The following is a 21,795-nucleotide window of genomic DNA, read 5'->3' as shown; positions in this document are numbered from 1 at the left end:
GAGAAGATTATACTGTTTTTTTTTTGTTTTTTGTTTTTAGGCAAGTGGGGTTAAGTGACTTGCCCGGGGTCACACAGCTAGTTAGTGTCAAGTGTTTGCCCTCTGAGGCCTTATTTGAACTCAGGTCCTCCTGACTTCAGGGCCAGTGCTCTATCCACTGCATCACCTACCTTCATGGAGAAGATTATACTGAAGCCTCATGCTCGAATGTCATAAATACTTTTTTCAAAGAAGAAAAGTACCAGATGCAAGATATAATGACTGCTGAACAAGTCACAAAAATGAAACTGACTATATCTTAACAGAAAGGAAAAGGAAGTGACTACTAATGCAGGAATCGTTGCACAACATTTTGGGTACAGTTAGAACATTAATTTGTTAGTACAAAGATCAAAATCAACATTAAATTAGAAGGATAAAGATGAAAAATATGGTGTGCAATTATAACAGTTCCAATAGTCTCATTCAAATAAGCAACTGACGCTGAAAATGAGAGACAGAAAAAGGAAAAGACATCAAACATCAACATTTCCTGTAGAAATTTAACCTAAGTAAAGCAATTGCCACAATGAGGATATCAAGACAGTCTAGAAACGGAACAAGAAAATAGAAGATCCATCCCACTGTGCTTATTTTTTGTGCCTTAATCAGCAAATACTTGATCTTGCTAAACATACAGGTAGACATGGCAGCCAAGGACAATATAGATTTAGATATAGATATATCTACATACATACTATATATATTTATATTTTATGTATATATACATACATATATATATATTTTATACACAAATTATTTCCCTAAACCCTATATACCTCATTGATGATAAAGGTCTCCAGAGATTTTCAGATGACTCTATTGACTGCATTAAGCCAGAGAATATTATATTCAAATATTCAAATGAATCATAAGGTACCATTTCACCATCATCAGAAAATTTACAGTGCATGTCTTTGGGTAATTAGTATCATTCTCACACAAATTATCACATAATAACTTTAAATAATAGATTAATCTTTAATGTTAACATAAACAGTACTTCAAAGAAATGAATTCTAGACATTAAAATGAACTGTGTATACATCTTTTCTTTTAATTTAATATATTTTCCCCAATTAAATGTAAAAACAATTTAAACATGTTTTTAAAATTTTAAGTTCCAAGTTCTCTCCCTCTCTCTCCTACCCCCTCCTTGAGAAGGCAAGCAATTTGATATAGGTTATTATGTGTGTTTTTTTAATTAAGTTGTTGATACTTTTTCTACCTATTCCTTCTTTTTTTATCCATTATCTTAATGATGCTACTTTATCTGTCTTATTTTGTTCTTATTGGAAGAAATAACAAACCTATATCAATTCCTAACCAAATAGAATAATAACACTTTTTACTGGGTACCTACTACATGTAAAGTAGGCACTATCTAAGCTTTTTTAACTAACAGCAATATGGATGTAATAGTGACTTTAAGGTATAACCAGTCAAATGTCAGCTTTCTAGTCTAGTAATCTTTTCATGACTACCAGCAAGTCATATCACAACTCTCCTCATTTCTCCACATTCCTAATGCAGGGGGATATAGCAGTAAGGCCAAACACTTCATCATAACCTGAAATGCATACTCCCCAAATGTAAGAGATAGAGTCAGTGGTGGGGGAACAAAAAGGAACAAAAATATCGTTAAAATAGTTCCTCAAAGACAAATGGTAAACCATTGATGTCATCAATGATTCTGAGTAGTTAATGAAAATGGTCGAAAAATCATGAGAATAGTCTTCAAATAATTTTTCATTTAAAATTAATCAAAAGGAAGAAATAAGGACTTTCCCCCCATAAGTAGCATATATTCCAATTCCCCACAATTATCTTTTAACCACAATCTTTAAAAAAAAAACACCCAACTTGCATTTAAAAAACACATATCTAATTTATTCAAAAAAAACAAAAACAAAAACAAAATTTGTCACAAGACTGAGAGGGACAGCTGATATGCTGGAAGACAAAATGAGGATCTTAAAGATCATAGGAACAGAGACTAAAGCTGAGAATTCATAGATAAAAGGAATTCTCCGATGAGGAAACTAACTCCCTCTAGCAATGCAGGATAGTATCTTTTAAACAACTTAGTCTTAGAAAGTTACCTAGAGCACATAGAGGTTAAAAAGACTTCCCCCCTAGATCTTTCTTGCCTCTATCATGCTGCCTTAAGATAAGATGATTAATAGGCTAGAAAAGAGCTAAATTTATTTTATAGGGGAAAATGTAAAGTCCCATAGTTAGGTTAAAAAAATAAACTCAATGAGTATAGGATAGAAGAGACAGAGCTGGATGAAAACCCATGTGTAACGGCCTTCAAGTTTCAGGAGATTGTCAACACAGCCAATTAGCCAAAAAACTTAACGCGGTAATAAATGCATAGTGTCCAGAATAAGGAAAACAATCGTCTCATTGTAATCCTCTCTGGTCACAAAACATTTGTGTACTGTTTAACTCTAGTAACACTTAGGGCCACACACTGTTGAACTGCAGAGGAAGACAACCAAGATGTAAGAGGACTTGAAATAATACCACATGAAGAACCAGCTTAATGAACTAAGGCTGCATAGCCCGAAGAGAAGACTTGGGGGAGATATGAACACCCTCTTAAAATTTATGGAAAGTCTTCATATGGATAAGAGATTTGACTTGACAGAAGACTCAGACCCCAAGTGCTAAAACTAGAGGCCTTACCTAGCAGTCTCTATTATTTTTTTAATTGTGGTGTTAAATCTCTGTAACAACTTCAATACTTCTTTTAAAAATGAAAAACATTTATTTTCCCATTATTTAATATACAAAAATCTAACATTTGATTGTTGAAGGGTTTAAAGTTACCAAAAATATCCCATAAGGAGCAAGAAAAGGGAATATTCCCTTCTGCAATCCTTGCAATTTTTCTCCTATTCTTGGCATTTGGTATTTTAAAGGGTCTATGTTCCATTCTCTTCTAAACCACATTTGAGAGGACCTTAGTGGTATGTCATTCCAGTGCTTCTGCTAAGTCTGGATTGTGGAGTACAGTGGGGCTGAGGAAGGAATTACTCTTTTCCTCATGTTTTTTGCCCAAGGATTTCAGATACAAAGCTCCATTTGACAAGAGACTCAAGTGAATTGCTTTGCTTTCCAACAACTTGGCAGCCCTTATTTTGACATCTGGTTACTTCAGAAATACACTGTGTATGTAGCAGGAGAAAGGGCTATAGAAGCAGGAAAATATGGGTTTGAATCCTACCGTTTGATGCTTATTAGTTATGTGACAATGGACAAGCAATTTGTTTTCCCTGGGTCTCAGTTTTTTCATCTATAAAATAAACATAACACCTACCTTACTAAGATGAGTTTAAAGTGCGTTGCAAACTTAAAGAGTTTTTATGAATGTCAGCTATTATTATCTGTAACAGATTAGACTTCTTATCAGGCAACAGTGGATAGAACTAGAATAGATCAAGGGAAGCAGATTTCAGCTAAACATAAAGGAAGAACTTTATAATAATTTTAACTATCCAACTATGGAATGTGGTATTTCTTCGGATTCCACAAAAATAATAATATTCGTTAAGCCTCTATTATATACAAAAGCAGTGCGTAAGAGTCTGAGCATACTTTGATATTTCCATGGAACTATAAATGAATAAATGAAAAAGCATTAATAAGCACTATGTGCAAAGCACTATGCCAAGTGCTGGGGACACAAAAAAGCAAGATAGTCCTTTCTCTCAAGAAGCACACATTCTGCATTTGAAGAATCTTCAAAGGAACTGCTTTCCTGGATTGGGAGCAGGTAACAGGGGGTTGAGGGAGTCGTGGTATTTCATGGCTCTTAGATGAAGGGTCCTAGGGTGCTTCTACCTGGGTCTGAGAAGTGGTGGCTATCATTTGGTCTGTCTGGCAAATGCTGCCTGGCCTTGGCAACCTTGCCTGAATTTGGGTATTACAGGGTCAGTGGCTATTATTGGTAGTCCTAGGGATGGCAGGTCTGTCTCCAGTAAGGTTGCTCCCAGGAATGATGGCTGCAGGGCCTGGGCTAGAAGCAGGGACCAGTGACCTGGAAATGGCAATGCTATTCCCAGGGCTCTTGGGCACGCAGTCATAAGCTGTATTTCCTGGATTTGAAGGGTCTGTGGTTTCAATATGAGTGTTCATTCCAATGATACAGATTGCAACCCATTGACACTTTCTCATCCTGGGTGACTCTTGCCTTAGCAGGGAATCCACTAAATGTGATGAGGGAGTTCCCTAAGGTATCTTGAAATCTCACGGATACTATGGAACATTGGTTATCTCTCACTCCAGCTTTACCCACCTCCTTCCTCCATTCCATCTCTGTGATTTTTTACATAATATGCTTGTTATAGGTTACAACCTGTTCATGCCTATTGTGCCTCTCACCACTGTCCTTTGTGTGGGCACAGCTTTAATTATAGACTGCTGTGTTACATCATGCAGTCACACAGCATCCATGGATAAATACTGATGTCAAAAAGAAAAGCTCTTGCTTTGGAGAGAAGCTTGGAGTCATTAAAAGCAATATACAATTCCCAAAGGCAAACGAACTTGTTCTGTTCCTCCTGTTCAATGTTGGATCCAGCTATAAAAGATATCTGTATTAATGGACCACTTCCATAACCTGTCCATGTAACTATATACATCACAGTCTGGAGAATAAGAATTCTTCATTCATTTGTTTTTTCCCCTTTGTAGATAGTTAAGCTAAACTCTAAGTGATTATGGAACTCATTTAGAAGCCTCAGTAATGTTCTAGGGCTTGATCCAATCTGAGCAATTCTTCAATTTTGTCACTCCTTACTGCACAGAAATATTCCATTTACATTCATACATCATAATTTGTTCAACCATTCCCCAATCATTGAGGACATTTTCCGTATATCTTCTTGTTATCATAAATAATGCTATGAATAACTTTATATGTATAGGTCTTTTCTTATTAACAATAACATCCTTGGGCTATAGTCACAGAAGTAGAAATTTCTAAGTCAAAAGATATGAAAAAGTTTAATAAGTTGTTTGCATAATTCCAAATTGTTTTCCAGAACAGTAAATTAAAACACTCATTACATGATTAACTTTCTCCTAGAAATGAATATATATGTATATAACATATATGCACAATACATATAAAATACATATACATATGACATGCACACAAAAGTATGTTTACTAAACAGTCAGAAAGCATAAATTAAGTAAATTCTTTCCCAAAATAACTGTTACAAGATGAAGAAAAGCTATTAAGATCATCTATTCTATACAGTGGCTTCTTTTAGTTCAGAGACTTTATGAGTTTCATTTTTTTCTTAGGATACTTTAAATCACCTCTCTATTAAGTTATCAGATTATCTAAATGATCAAACATTGTTTAAAAACTTGGAAGGACACTAGGGTAAAACCCTCTACTTGTTCAAGTGATCCCATTCCATCCAGTCTCCTCCAACAGACTACCCCCTCTTACATCCCCAATCTTTCACTTATTTTCAATTTCTCCCTCTCTACTGGCTCCTTTCCTACTGCCTACAAACATGTCTATGTCTTCCCTAGCTTGAAAAATCCTCACTTGATCCTTCCATTCACGCTACCTCTTCTGTCCTTTGTAGTTAAACTCCTCAAAAAGCCCATCTCTAATAGGTGCTTCCACTTTCTCTTCTCTCAGTACAAATCAGCTTCCTACCTTATTCTATATCTTTCTCCAAAATTATCATCTCTTAGTTGCCAAATCCAATGGCCCTTTCTCAATTTTCATTCTCCTTGACCTCTCTGTAGCCTTTGACACTGTTATTACTTTCTCCTCTTTGATGCTCTCTTTTCATTAGGTTTTCAGGACACCACTCTCTCCTGGTTCTCCTACCTATCTCACTGCTCCTTCTCTGTCTCCTTTGCTGGATCCTCCTCTAGATCATACCCTCTAAAACCATAGGTGTCCCTCAGGGTTCTGTCTTGGGTCTGCTTCTCTTTTCCCTCTATATTATTTCATTTGGTGATCTCATCAGCTCCCATGGATTTAATTACCATCTCTATGCTGATGATTTTTAAATTTACCTATCCTGCCTCAAACTCTCTGTTGACTTCTACTCCCGTATCTCCAACTACCTTTCAAATATATCAAACTGGAAGTCCAGCAGACATCTTAAATTCAATTTGTTCAACAAGGAACTCATCATTTTTCTCCCAAGCTCTTCCCTCCTACTACCTTCCCTATTACTGTAGGGGAAATACCATCCTCCCAGTCTCTCAGGCTCACAACCTAGGAGTCATCCTTGATTCCTCACTAGCTCTCAATCCGCCCCCCCCCCTGCAACATCCAATCTATTGTCAAAACCTGTCAATTTCACCTTTGTAATATTTCTCATATATATGCCCCCTTCTCTCCTCTGACACTGTCACCACTCTGGCACAGGCCCTCATCACTTCACACCTGGACTATTGCAACAGCTTGCTGGTGCATCTTGCCTATCTCAAGTCTTTCCCCACTCCGCTCCAATACATCTTCCATTCAGTCACTGAAGTGATTTTCCTAAAGCACAGGTCTGATCACATCTCCTGTTTACTCAATAAACTCCAGTGGCTTCCTACCAGGAGACTCCAGGATCAAATACAAAATTCTGTCTGGCATATTCAAAACCCTTCATAACCTAGCACCCTGCTACTTTTCCAGTATTCTCACATCTTACTCCCCCACACATATTCTTCCACACAATGACACTGGCCTCCTAGCTGTTTCACAAACAAGATATTCCATTTCTCAGCTCCAGGCATTTCCTCTGGCTGTCCTCCATGCTGGGAATGTTCTCCCTCCTCTGCTCCAACTACTGACCTCCCTAGCTTCTTTAAGTCCCCACTAAAAATCTTACCTTCTACAGGAAGCTTTCCCCAACCCTTCTTTATTGCAGTGCCTTCCATCTGTTAGTGATTTCCCACTTATCCTGTATATAGCTTGCTTTGTATGTATTTGTTTACATGTTGTTCTCTCCCTGTTAGCCTGTAAGAACCTTAGGGCAGGCACTGTCTTTTGCCTCATTTTATATGGGAAGCAAGCAGAGTGGGGCATAGAGTAGGTACTTAATAAATGTTTAGTGATTAACTGATTGAAATCTTCAAATCTGTGAAAAGGCATGGAGATTAGTTTTGTAAACTGTCATGGATAATAGGACTATATATTTAAAGCTGGAAGGAACCTTGGCTGCCATCTCACTTTATAGACGAGGAAACTGAGGACAAGAGAAGTTAAGTGACTTGCCCAAGGTCATATTAATTAAGTTCCAAAGCCAAAATTTGAACCCTGGTCCTCTAACTCCAAACCTGTGGTGAGAAAAAGGAAGAGTAGGATGATCCAAATATATAAAATCAAATCAACATCAGGCACTGCACTTAGTATATAATTAAATTACTTAAATATTATCTCTCCAAAGAAATGTTTTCTTTGACCTAATAAAATTAATTGCTTTTCTACACTGCATTGTTTTATAGGGTGACTACTTTTTGCTTCATTCTTTCCTACATAAACATTTGTTAAAGACCTAATATGTGAAACAAACTGCTATGTACTAAGAAAAATAAGTCAGAATCCATGTCATAAAACATTTTACAATTTAGTAAACATGGTCAAGGAGAGGTAGAATCAAGTGCTAGCAACAGAGGTGCACTTTCTACCTCAGGTGCCTCAGACCAATGATTTCCAATTTTATGTCTACTATAAAAGATTTAATTGGTATGTGATTCAGCTTTACATATATATATATATATATATATATATATATATTTATTTTTTTTTTTTTTTCCCATTCATAAATTTGACATTGGATTAGAGTCAGGCAGTCCCTAGCTCTGCCGATAACAAGCTCGGTGACCTTGGAAGTTACTTAAAAATCTATGGCTATGAGTTTCTTCATCTATTAAAAGAAGCAGATTAGCCTAGATGATTTCTAAGGTCTCTTCCAGCTCAAAATCAGATTATCACTTTTTATAAAAAGTAATTTTTTACTCATTATACATGCTCAATAAACCTATTATTCCTACTATGCAAATATGTCTGGGTCCAATTCCATCTGTCCAGTATAAATCTTACTAATGTGCTTTCTCTACCCTTCAAAAACAATGCAGATTTTCCTGCAATCTCCATAGTGCCATCTTTTGGCCATGAGAATCATCACACAACCAAGCCATATTTGGTATGTTACTCGTGTCCTTTGAAAAAGTGAAGTGTATGCAATCTACAGACTCAATTATTAAAAATAAGTTTAACATCAGTCAGCATTTTTGATATGCCCAGCATAGTATTATGTATTATAATAATGAAAAGAGGGGAGGCCCTAGGTCAATTTAGTTAAAAATTGGGCTATCACTCCCATTTTATTCTGATTAGCATCTTCAGTCCCCCACAATGCCCCATCTCTTTCAGTCTTCAATTGTCTGGCTCCACAGGACTTTAAGAGAAGCAAGAAGGGAAGAAAATTTTTTTCCAATGGCAGAGATTTTCAGTGGCTTTCTAGTTACCACCAGGAACATGAGCAAAACTGCTAAGCTGGAAGTCTTTGTTATGCATCTCCCTTTTGAAATTCCTCTTCCACCTCATACTAGGGTAGAACAACAACAGGCTCTAGAGTCGAATGACCTGTTTTCAAACCCACTCCCCCAGACATCTGCTACAGGTGCACACAAATGAGAGCAAAGTCACTCATTCTCCCCCGACCTCAGAAAATGGACAGAATGGACTGGCTAGCCTCGGAGGTCCCTTGCAGGTCTTGATCATGACCCTATGTGACTTTCTTATTCTCAAAACTCAGTGCTCGTCCACAGCCCTCCAGTTGTCTACTATCACACTCTGTACAACTCTGCCAATCTAAAACTTTTCCTCCATCACCTCAATCCCAATCAAAACACTTACTCTAGTCAATTAGGCAATGATTTGATTAGAGCAATTTACATTAAGATATATCATACATGGCACAGTGGATAGAGTGTGGTCTCTGGGGACAGGAAGACCCAAGTTCAAATCCAGCTTCAGACACTTACTAGCTGTGCGATCCTGGGCAAGTCACTTAACTCTGTCTCAGTTTCCTCATCTGTAAAATGAACTGGAGAAGGAAATGGCAAACCACTCCCGGATCTTTGCCAAGAAAACCCTAAATGGGGTCATAAAGAGTCAGACATGCCTGAAGCAACAACAAAATTTCAAAAGAATCTGTAAACCCAAATCAATGTCTTATTTTAAGAATTACAGACTTTAGAACTGAAAGGAATTTTAGAAATTATCTAGCCCAACTTCCTTACTTTACAGATGTAGAAACTGAAGCCTTGATTGGTGAAGTGGGATTTTTGGCCAGAGGGCTTTAAATGCTCTTCGCCATCTTTAACATGAGTCTGTTCGTGAAGACAGTCTGTGGAATCAACAACATAGATGTATGCCATCCACCTGATTCCATCATGCCAACCTCCTCATTTTTGACACCACTAAACTGTACAAAAATATTTATATAACAGCTTTCTTTGTTGTAGCAAAGAACGCAGGGAAAGGCTGAACAAATCACGGTACGTGAATTGAGCTGTCAAGAAATTATGAAAGTAGTGGTCTTAGAGAAACCTGGGAAGATTTGTTTGAACTGATGGAGTGAAGTGAATAGAACCAGGAGAACAATTAATCCACTAAAAACAACATTGTAAAGAAAAAAACCAGTAAAACTTAAAAATTATGATCAATGCAATAAACAACCATGATTATTGAGGATGATGAAGGATGTCACCCACATCCTGACTGAGGGCTGATGAACTCAAGATACAGAATGAAGCCTGCATTTTTTGTTGTGTCAACTATGTAGATATCTCTTGTTAGAATATGCTTATTTGTTATAAGCATTGTGATTTTCTTTTAGGGAGGGCTTAGAGCTAATGATAGGCTGCCAAAACAAAGAAGAAAAGAAAGAAGAGGAACATTTAAGCATTTTTTTAAAAAAGGACAGAAGAGGAAGGAGGTAGAGCCAAGATGGTGGAGTAAAGGCAGAGTTCTCCCCCAAACTTCTCCAAATACATTTAAAAATGACTCTAAACAAGTCTAGAGCGACAGAACCTACAAAAAGACAGAGTGAACCAAATTTCCAGTGCAAGACAACTTGGAAGCTCAACAGGAAAGGTCTGTTGTACCAGGGTGAGACAGGAGGGCAGTATAGCATAGGCTGGGCCCCAGCAAACCCAAAGCAGGCCTCAGGGCGACTGAATCGGTGGCAGCAGTGGCAATTTCTAGACCTCTCAGCTCACAGATATCAAAGACAACTTAGAAGACCAGTGGGAAAGGTCTGTCACACCTGGGTGAGAGTGGAGCATAGTCCAGTGCAGGCTGAGCCAACACAGCCTTGGCCACAGCAAACCAGGTGCAAGCCTTGGGAGTGACTGAATCAGCAGTGGCAGCAGCTGCTTCCAGAGCTCTCAGCCCACAGATGGTAAAGTGGTACAACAGTGGTCAGAAGGAGATTACAGGGTTTTTTTGCTAGCACTGAGGCAGGACCCTGTTGCTTGGCCCATACTTTGATCTGGGTGGCACTCCTGAGTGGCACTCCCAGGGCGAGGAGGAGCAATAGCATAGCAAAGCTTGTGGCACAGTGGAGGAGGGACCTTCCTCACAGTTCCAGGGCTGAAAAAATGTGCTTATGGTCACTCACAGACCACAGCACAGGCCAGGAGAGGAGTAAACACCTCTCCTTAGATGATACCCCTTGGAAGAACTGAAAACTTACAGGTCCCTAGAAGTATCTCTGAAAACAGCTGCACAAAAACCCTGAAGCTTAGGATAGTACACCCTCCACACTGGAAGCAGAGTCTTACCTTAACAAAGAGTTAAAAAGTCAAGTAATTGGCTGGGAGCATGAACAAACAGCAGAAAAAAAAAACTCAGACTACAGAATCTTACTTTGGTAACAAAGAAGATCAAAACATACAACCAGAAGAAGACAATTAAGTCAAAGCTCCTACATCCAAAGCCTCGAAGAAAAATATGAATTGGTCTCAGGCCATGGAAGAGCTCAAAAAGGATTTTGAAAAGCAAGTAAGAAAAGTAGAGGAAAAATTGGGAAAAGAAATAACAGTGATGCAAGAAAATCATCGAGTCAACAGCTTGCTAAAGGAGACCCAAAAAATACTGAAGAAAATAACACCTTAAAAAACAGACTAACCCAAATGGCAAAAGAGGTCCAAAAAGCCAACGAGGACAAGAATGCTTTAAAAAGCAGAATTGGGCAAATGGAAAAGGAGGTCCAAAAGCTCATTGAAGAAAATAATTCCTTAAAAATTAGAATGGAGCAAATGGAAGCTAACGACTCTATAAGAAATCAAGAAACTATAAAACAAAACCAAAAGAATAAAAAAATAGAAGACGATGTGAAATATCTCATTGGAAAAACAACTGACCTGGAAAACAGATCCAGGAGAGAGAATTTAAAAATCACTAAACTATCTGAAAGCCATGATCAAAAAAAGAGCCTAGACATCATCTTTCAAGAGATTATCAAGGAAAACTGCCCTGATATTTTAGAACCAGAGGGTAAAATAGAAATTGAAAGAATCCACCCATCACCTCCTAAAAGAGATCCCCAAAGGAAAACTCCTAGGAATATTATAGCCAAATTCCAGAATTCCCAGGTCAAGGAGAAAACACTGCAAGCAGCCAGAAAGAAACAATTCAAGTATCACGGAGCCACAATCAGGGTAACACAAGATTTAGCAGCTTCTACATTAAAGGATCAGAAGGCTTGGAATATGATATTCCAGAGGTCAGAGGAGCTAGAATTACAACCAAGAATCACCTACCCAGCAAAACTAAGTATAATCCTTCAGGGGAAAAATTGGACATTCAATGACATAGATGACTTTCAAGCATTGTTGATGAAAAGACCAGTGCTGAATAGAAAATTTGGCTTGCAATACAAGACTCAAGAGAAGCATGAAGAGGTAAACAGGAAAGAGAAATCATAAGGGACTTATTAAAGTTGAACAGTTTACATTCTCATATGGAAAGATTATATTTGTAACTCTTAAGACCTTTCTCCTTATTAGGGTAGTTAGAAGGAGTATCAATAGACAAAGGGCACAGGTGTGAGTTGAATATGAAGGGATGATATCTAAAAAATAAAATTAAGGGGTGAGAGAGGAATGTACTAGGAGAAAGAGAAAGGGAGAGGTAGAATGGGATAAATTATCTGACACAAAAGAGGCAAGAAAAAGCTTTCACAGTGGAGAAGTGGGGGAAGTGAGAGGGAGAGTGAACCTTACTCTCATCAGAAGGCTAACAGATGGTATAACATATACACTCAGTTGGGTACAGAAATTTATCTTACGCTATAGGAAAGTAGGAAAGGAAGGGGATAAGAGGAGAGGGGGTGATAGAAGGGAAGACCGACTGGAGGTGGGGTAGTCAGAAGCAAAATACTTTTTAGGAGGGAAAGGGTGAAAGAAGAGAGAGAACAGAATAAATGGGGCTGGGGGAGAAGGATAGAGGGAAACTGTTAGCAATAGTAACTGTGAAAAAATTTTTTGAAGCAAGTTTCTCTGATAAAGGCTTCATTTCTTAAACTGAGTCACATTTATAAAAATAAGCACAAAAGATATGATTAGTTTTCAGATGAAATAACCAAAGCTATATATAGCCATATGAGAAATACTTTAACTTACTATTGATTGGAAAAATGCATATTAAAACAATTCTGAGGTACTACCTCATACCTATTAGATTGGCTAATAGGATAGAAAAAGTAAATGACAAATGTTGGAGGGGATGTGGGAAAAAAGAGACTTTGATGCACTGTTGGTGGAGTTGTGAACTGATTCAATCATTCTGCAGAGCAATTTGGAACTATGCTCAAAGAGCTATAAAACCATCCATACCCTTTGACCCAGCAAAACCACTACTAGGTCTGTATCACAAAAGAGATAAAAAACAGAAAAGGAAAAGAATTAATATGTACAAAAATATTTATTGCAGCTCTTTTCTGGGGTAAAGAATTAGAAGTTGAGGGGATACCTACCAATTGGGGAACAGCTGAACAAATTGTGGTATGTGATTATGATAGAATACTATTGTACTATAAGAAATGATGAGCAGGATGTTCTCAGAAAAACCCATAAAGACTTGCATAAGAAAAACCCATAAAGGCTAATGCAAAGTGAAATGTACTATGGACAAAGTAATGGCAACATTTTAAAATGATCAGCTGTGAATGACTTAGCTATTCTCAGCAATACAATGACCCAAAACAACTTTGATCAACTTATGATGAAAAATGCTATCCATCCCCAGAGAAAGAACTGGTGGTGTCTGAATACAAATTTAAGCAGATTGAATACAGATTGAAGTTTTTTTTCCTTGTCTATGTTTTCTTTCACAACATGACTATTATGGATATGCTTTACATGACTACACAAGTATAACCTATATCTAATTGCTTGTCTTCTCAATGAGGGGGGTTGAGGCAGGGAGGAAAGGAGAGAATTTGAAACTCAAAGTTTTTAAAAACTAATGTTAAAAATTGTTTTTATGTGTAACTAGGGAAAAATAAAACACTAAATAATTTTTTAAAAAAGCATAGAAGAGGACAAATGGAAGTTCAGAAGGAAATAAACAAGGAAAGCTTTTAAAATAACATGTTAAATTTATTACATACTCAAAAAAGCAGGTTCTATATAACAGAAAATCAAGGTTTCAAATATAATATTTTTTCCAGTGTTACTTCTTGGTGTTTATTAAATTAAGAATAAAAAATATACTTTTTAAAAGTGAAGCTTTAATTCTCCACATACCCATCAATCCCCCTTTCTAGTGATATACTAACAAAAATAAAGAATCATTGCACTGGGAGGCAGCCTCGTTTGGCAAAATCAACCACTATAAATGATATGAAATGATACAATTACAAACTAAACTCATATATTAGTCATTCTTAAAAAACTAAAATGTTTCTTGGGAAAAAATGTAGGACCCTCCCATTTATGTTATTATATATCTTCTGAGAAAAGAGATCACAAAAACTAAGTTATAGAGTAATGATATATGTTACTATGCATTATGTGTGAAAACATTGTACATACTAGAATTATAAGCTAAAACTAGTTATAATTCCTTTTATGCAAATTCATTTAAATTTGCTTTTGCATATTTGTCCTATCAAGTTTAGAAGGCCCTTTCTATTTCTAATTAGTACAGTATATCAAATAGATAATTTACAAAAACATACTTAACAAAGATATTTAACACTTACGTTAACAAGGCAGCAGACATATAATTAAGGCTTCAGAATCATTATAATTATATAAATGTTTGCTGTGCTTGACATGAGGGACCACCTCCTCCTTTTTATTTATTTATTTTTACTAGAGCGGGTCTCCCTATCTTGGCCAGATTGGAAAATTGGGGGCCATTCACTGCCAATCCTGCTCTGATTAGCAAGAGAACTTTGACTTGCTCCATTTCCAACACAGGCCAGTTTACCTCTTCTTAGCCAAACTCATGCCCCCTGTCTCAGCTATCCCCTCCTTTTTGAGATACTCTTTCCTGTTTTATCTTCTTCTTTAGCTGCTACTTCCTCCTCCTACCCCTTTAATTTCTTCCCAGAGTTCTAACCTCAGTCTTGGTCTCTTTTTTCTACACTCTCTCCCTTAATAACATCAATCAACTCCTATGACTTCAAGTATAACTGCTATACACATGATTAACAAATTTTTATCTTCAGCCTCAAACTGAACTTCAGTCTCACATTTCCTACTGAATACTGGGCAAAAAGAACATTAGTCAATAAATAAGCATTCATTAAGGACCTACTATGGGCCAGGCACTATGCTAATGGCAATACAGATACAAAAACAAATCAGCTTCTGCACTTGAAGAGATTACATTCTATAGGGAGAGACAATATGGACACAAATAGGAATATATAAAATACATACAAAATAAATACATGGCAATGGGGAGGCATACGGCAGCTGGGGGATCAGGAAAGGCCTCATGTAGGAAGGGCTATGTGAGCTGAATTTTGAAGGCAATTAGGGATTCTAAGAGGTGGAGATGAGGAGAGAGGGCATTCTAGGTATGGGGGACAAAGGCATGGAGACAGGAAATGGAATGTACTATGTGAGGAACAAGAAGGCTGGCTTGGCAGGATTGAAGAGTCAAATAACTTATTTCCGGACGACCCTCAAAAATCAACACTTAAATTCATTAGCCTTCCCTCCGAACCTACTCTCTCCTGATTTTTTCTATTAATGCTACCAGCATATTCCCTATCACTGAGGTTCTAAACCTTGGCGTCCTCTTTGATTCATCCCTCTCACTAATCCGCCCTCCTCTATATCCAGTCTACCATTAAGAGCCATCTTTGTTTCTCTCATATCAATTCCTACCACCACTCTAGTTGCTATACCTGTCTCTAATCCTGCTCTGTTCCAAGCCATCTCTCAGTGTTGCAACCAGATTAATCTTGACAGTCATAGAATATTAGTATTTTAAGGGACCTCAGAAGTCATCTAGTCCATTCCATATCCCCCAAGTTTATCCCCCAAGGTCACAAACAAGTGTCTCCCCCATGAGATTTATCTCCACTTTACCCTATCTATATCTTGTTTGTACAGTTTGTTTGCAGGTGGTGTCCCCCATTAAACCATGAGCTTCTTAGGAGCAGGGACTGTTTTTTCATATCCTCAGTGCTTAGCAGAGTGCCTGGTACACAGCAGGTGCTTAATAAATGCATGTCAAATTGACTCAGTCATTTAGCATCCATTGAAGACCTCAAATGATGGGGTGCTCACTATCTTCACAACAGTCATTCTACTTTTGAACAGCAATTAGTGTTAGTTTTCCTTATATTGAACTCAAATCTACTTCTGCCACTTCTGTCTATCCTGCACAACTCCGATCACATAATCACTGCTGAAAAACTTCAAAGATCCCCTATTTCCTACCAAATAGTCTGAACTACTTCTCCTGGCATTTATTTAAGATCCTCTATGAAGTCGTCTCAGCTCATCTTTCCTTCTTTGTCTTTCAGGAGGCTGGACTATCTTTGTTTCCCTCTATTCCCTTTTATACACACTAGACACCAAAGCACCCTTTGTTCACCCAACGTACCTGAGATTTGATTGACCCTATTCCTCTTCTGTACAGAATTCACTTCCTTCCCACGCTTCAGTCCGGTTCCTTCTTCTCTCTAAGCCTAAGAACAAAGGCCACCTAATTAATGAAGCCCTTTCTTCATGGTCAGGCTTAGCAGGAAGCATTTCTTTTCTTCCTGGGAATTCTCAGGGCAATTTCTCTATTACTAGACTAGTTTATTGAACTAGTCTATTATTGCACTCTCATATCCTCCTGTCTCGTATTCATCTTTGTGATTCGTTAAACACAACGTTGGTACATAGTAGGTGCTCAGTAAATCTGAATGAAAACATGGAATTAAAATGAACATGCCCAGCCTAGGTTTGTTCTGACTTTTCATTTTTTCTTGTATAAACTGTACTTCTCTAACACAAGAAAAGGATGGTGGGGGAAAAGGGATGAAAAAAATATCAGAAAGCTAGATGAGAACTAAGAAAACCATAGAGTACAGTGCAGGAAGAAAGGGGAAGCATCGTTGGAGAGATCATGCTAATTAAAAGCAAGTCAGCACAGTGTAAAGAAAAATCAGTAATAATAGAATCTTAGAGGTGAAAGACCATCTTTATCACTTAGTATGCCCCCCTTATTTTACAGATGATGAAACATGCCCCAAGGGGTGAAACTGACTTGGCCAAAGTTACACAGCAAATTTGAGGCAGCACCAAGATTCAAACCTAAATTTCCTAAATCCCTTTACACAAGTGGTGCCAAATTCAAATAGAAATGTGGGCCTCATGTTGACTTAGAGAACCACAAATTAACATTATCTATGTTCTACTGCATTTTTATTTAGTTAAGCATTTCCCAATTACATTTTAATCTGGTTACAGTTTAATCTGGTTAGAGTTTTGTGGTTGCCTACCTGTAGCAAGTTTGATAGCTCTGCTTTACACCAAGCTAACTTCTTCAAATTAAGTACTCTGAAGCTTAAGCTAATAAATAGAGAGGGACAAGGAAGAGAAAGGTCAAGTGATGCAAGGGTAATGATCAGTGTGTTAGCAATTAGTTCAATATATGAATGTCAAAGTAAAGGAATAGCATATATATTGGTTGTTTGTCTTTATTTGCTCATTCCCATAACCAGAAACAGTGAGATATTATGCATCCAACCTAAAGGTGTTCCGATCTACAATATTCTTGGATCTTTCAAGCTGTTAAAGTGACATAAATCTCTGGGGCAAGCCCCAAGAATCAGCATCTGTTTAGGTAAGGCGACACTAAAATACATATTCAGATTGAATGGAACAACCACTCACTTCATAATAATGAAACTGATCATACAGGAGCCAGGCAGAAGACAAGTTACTCAGATAAAGTAAGAAAGCTTGAAGCAACCTAATTCAGAAAGGAGGTCCTCACCAACCAGGTGAAATATAGTTGAATTAGTTCAAACTGTATATCACCAAGATTAATATATAACTTAAACTTATCCTCACCCAAACCTCACACAGGTTAGGCAAACGGGGACTACAAAGATCAAATGGCAATAATGACACAATAAAGCTAATCCTCTCCTAACTCACACCTCTACAGTATGACTGGCCTCTGGAGCCCCTTACTCCTAGGGATGGGAAAGGATAGTGTGTAGACATTGGAGAGCTCCTCGACAATTCTCTATTTAAAGAGGACAGCCATCTCATAATTTCCCACCTGGCTACTGGACTAAATCATGTCCCTAACCAGGCACCCTTCCCTCCCTACTCTTTCAGCATCTTTTTATGTGTTGTGTTCCCCTCTTAGACTGGCAGCTCTCTGAGGGTAGGGATTGTTCTTTTGCTTTTCTTTGTATCCCTGGCGCCTGGCACATAGTAGACCTTTATTGTCTATTAACTGACATTAGCATTTTTCCAATCAATAGTAAGTTATTTTTCATATAGCTATATATAGCTTTGATTAGTTCATCTGAAAACTAATCATACCCTCCCACACACACTTTTCACCATTCTTCAATAAATAAACTGTAAGTCATTGGTATGATTCAATTAATATGTGAACCTATAGAATTTGGTATGACTTTTTATCTTTTAGACCAAGATAATTTACAAAAAGAATTTCTGTGATGGTTACCTTAACTACTTATAGCATTCTAAAATTAATATAATTTATCTTTCTTTAAAAACACTGGTCAGGGAATAGTTTACTTGTCAGATTTATGGAGAGCGGAAGAATTTATGACCAAACAAGAGACAGAGAACATTATGAAGTAATTTTGATTACATTAAATTGAAAAGTTTTTGCACAAACAAAGCCAATACAACCCAAATTAGGAGGAAAGCAGAAAATTGGGAAAGAATTTTTACAATCAGTGTCTCTGATAAGGGCCTCATATCTAAAATACATAGATAACTGAATCAAATTTAAAAGAATAGAAGTCATTCCCAAATTGAGAAATGGTCAAAGGATATGAACAGGAAGTTTTCAGAAGAAGAAATTAAAGCTATCTATAATCATATGAAAAAATGCTCTAAATCACTATTGATTAGAGAAATGCAAATCAAAACAACTCTTAGGTATCAACATCACACCTATCAGACTGGCTAACACAACAAAACAAAAAATGATAAATGCTGGAGAAGAAGTGGGAAAATTGGAACACTAATGTATTGGTGGTAGAGTTGTGAACTGATCCAACCATTCTGGAAGGCAATTTGGAACTAAGCCCAAAGGACTATAAAAATGTACATACCAGCAATACCACTTCTAGGGCTGTGTATCCCAAAGAGATCATAAAAATGGGAAAAGGACCCACATGTACAAAAATATTTATAGCAGTTCTTTTTGTGGTGGAAATTTGGGGGATGCCCATCAACTGGGGAATGGCTGAACAAGTTGTGGTATATGAATGTGATGGAACACTATTATGCTATAAGAAATGATGAGCAGGCAGACTTCAGAAAAACCTGGAAGGACTTAAATGAACTGCTGCTGAGCGAAATGAGCAGAACCAGGAGACCATTGTACAAAGTAACAGCCACATTGTGTGACGACTGACTTTGATAGACTTAGCTATTCTCAGCAATACAAGGATCTAAGATAACTCCAAAAGACTCAGGACGGAAAATGCTTATCTACATCCAGAGAAAGAACTATGGGGTTTGAATGCAGCATTCTATTTGCTCTCTCTCTCTCTCTCTTTGTTTTGTTTCTTCTTTCTCATGGTTCCTCCCATTTGTTCTATTTCTTCTTGACAACATGACTAATGTGAAAATATTTTTAATAAGAATGTAAATGTAGAGCCTATATTAGATTGCATGCCATCTTGGGAAGGGGGGAGGGGAGGGAGGCGGATAAAATTTAAAACTCAAAAGCTTATGGAAGTGAATGTTGAAAACTAAAAATGAAGTGATTAATTAAAATTTAAAAAAAAAACACTGGTCAGAGTTTACAGAATGGCAGAATGCTTCATTTAATCTAAATATTTAGAAAGAACTCATTGATTTTATGAGTCTCCTTAACACATAGTACAGTCTTTTTTAAGCCAAGTTTTTCCCAAAAAGTACATTAAAGAATTACCACTTGTGTTTATTTAGGTAGTCATCCTTAAACACACCTTTCACTAATTCAACCCTATTCAGAGATCAAGATAGTCAAAAACCGCCTAGTTATTACCTGTCTTCTCAGAATGAACACTGCAAACAGCTGAAGAATCATGTCCACTCAGGGCAGTATGCTATTGTTTGAATAGAATCTCAAATGGGAGTTAGAAAAGTTGCAAAGTCCTAGGTTCAGCTAACTTACTATGTAAATAAGGGCAAATCACTACTCCTTTCTGTTCCCATCTTTTTTGGAGTCAAAGACTGTTGAAAAGAGAATAAGCTCTGTTTTGGACACGCTGAGCTTGAGGTGCTGATAGGACACCTCGTTTGAAATGTCCAACTGGCAGTTGATGGAGTGGGACTGGACCTCTGAAGAAAGACTAGGACTGAAGAAGCATCTATACAGAAATGATAACTGAACCCTTGGGAGTTGATGAAAGAATACAGATCAAAACAAGAAAATATCTAGGAAGAGAAGGCAGCAACAGTGCTAAATGTTGCAAAGAGGTCAAGAAGATGAGAATTGGAAAAAAGGCCATTTTAATAGCATTTAAAAGATCATTGGTAACTTGGGAGACTGTAGTTTCAGTTGAATGATGAGGTGAACAGCCAGATGGTTGAAGGCTTAGAAGAGAGGGAGAGGAGAGGAAATGGAGGTGCCTAGTGTGCTGGGCTCTGTCAAGAATATTTAGAAGGAGAGGAGATATATGGGATATCTAGCGGAGACACATGGGCCACTTCGTCTTCAGAGACAAAGTGAAGCAGGAGATGGGGAAGATGATATTAAAGGGATGTGAGATGAGGAGGAGAGAAGAGAGAGCTCTTGGAAGATGGCCTCTGTATTGGTTGGACCTATTCTCTTCCTACTGTCTCTTCTAATCCCTCCACATTTCAATAAATAAATAAATCTGTCTAAATTCATTTAGGAACCCTTATTGACTGCAAAAAAAGAGAGAGAGAAGGCTGTAAGGAACCCATCAAACTCAAAGACATTCTATCACACTCCACAGCAAGAGATGAGAAAGGTAAATCAAGAAGCTGAACTTTAGCTCTGGAGTCATTGTACCTTGATTCAAAGCCCACCTCTGCCACTTACTACCTGTATGACCTCTGCCAAGTCACTGAACTCCCATGGGCCTCAGTTTCCTCATTCATGAAATGGGGAAGGAGTGGATTTGATGGCATCTGAAATCTCTTTCAGCTCTAGATGTGTTTCTATGAGATCACCACATGCATGTAACCATGACAATATTTCCTGATTCTAAACTGTCAGGTAAAGGAAATTTTCCTTGATTCTACTACCTCTTCAGGCTTTGGTCTCACCTAGTTTCCTATTTAACAGAGGTTAACTCTGCCTCTGGCTTGGTATGTTTCATTCCCTCACTTCCACCGTGGGAGGTTAATGGAGTATTTCCAGTTTAAAAATATTTCAAATGAGTTATGAACTACCATGCTATGGTTAGGATCACTATCTTTTTAAATATGAACTTAGTTACCACCTTTCTACTCTTCTTAAAATGTAACAATCCAATTATACTCACCTAATTTTGTGAATGTTTATGTTAATAGAAGTAAAATAGTAGATTAGACTCAAAATATAAGTGTTTGAAAAACTTAGGTAACTTGGAACCCCAAAGCGGCAAAACACAAGGGACTGCCAAGGTCAGCAAACTACTGCTCGTGTTCAAATTTGTCTCACTGTCTTGCTTTCGAACAGACTCTGAAGCTAAGAAAATTTTTAAATGTAAAAACCATTCTTAGTTTGTCCACCACACAAAAACAGGTGGGCAAGGCCATAGTTTGCTGACCTCTGGAACTGAGTAAAGAGACCCGCCCTAAAATCTGGGCTCTGATATTTACTATCTACGTAAGCATGGGCAAGTCATTTAACCTTTCAAGGACTCGGTTTCCTCATTTGTAAAATGGGGATAATACTTGCACAACTTACCTCACAAAAATTTGTGGTAAGGATTAAATGAGATAATGTATGTGTACCTTTAAAGTGCTATACACAGCAAAGCTATCATCATTATTATTAACTCTTTTTCTGAGGATGGAAATTGTAGAACTAAGATGATC

The 21,795-nt window shown here is 37.4% G+C and overlaps 1 protein-coding gene across 1 annotated transcript in view; it reads right to left on the bottom strand.

Moving 5' to 3' along the window:
- ZC3H12C (zinc finger CCCH-type containing 12C) overlaps positions 1 to 16,219 on the bottom strand; it is a 58,827-nt gene extending 42,608 nt beyond the window's left edge. The window contains exon 1 of the mRNA XM_027849478.1: positions 16,157 to 16,219. The gene's annotated coding sequence lies outside the window, so the exon portion shown is untranslated. The remainder of the gene's footprint in view (positions 1 to 16,156) is intronic.
- Between the last annotated feature and the right edge of the window lie 5,576 nt (positions 16,220 to 21,795).

This window comes from Vombatus ursinus, unplaced genomic scaffold, assembly GCF_900497805.2.
Source record: "Vombatus ursinus unplaced genomic scaffold, bare-nosed wombat genome assembly UNPS02007612.1, whole genome shotgun sequence".
Classification (NCBI taxonomy): Eukaryota; Metazoa; Chordata; class Mammalia; order Diprotodontia; family Vombatidae; genus Vombatus; species Vombatus ursinus.
Note: the sequence above shows the minus strand (reverse complement) of the source record. Positions and strands in the feature narration are given on the sequence as shown.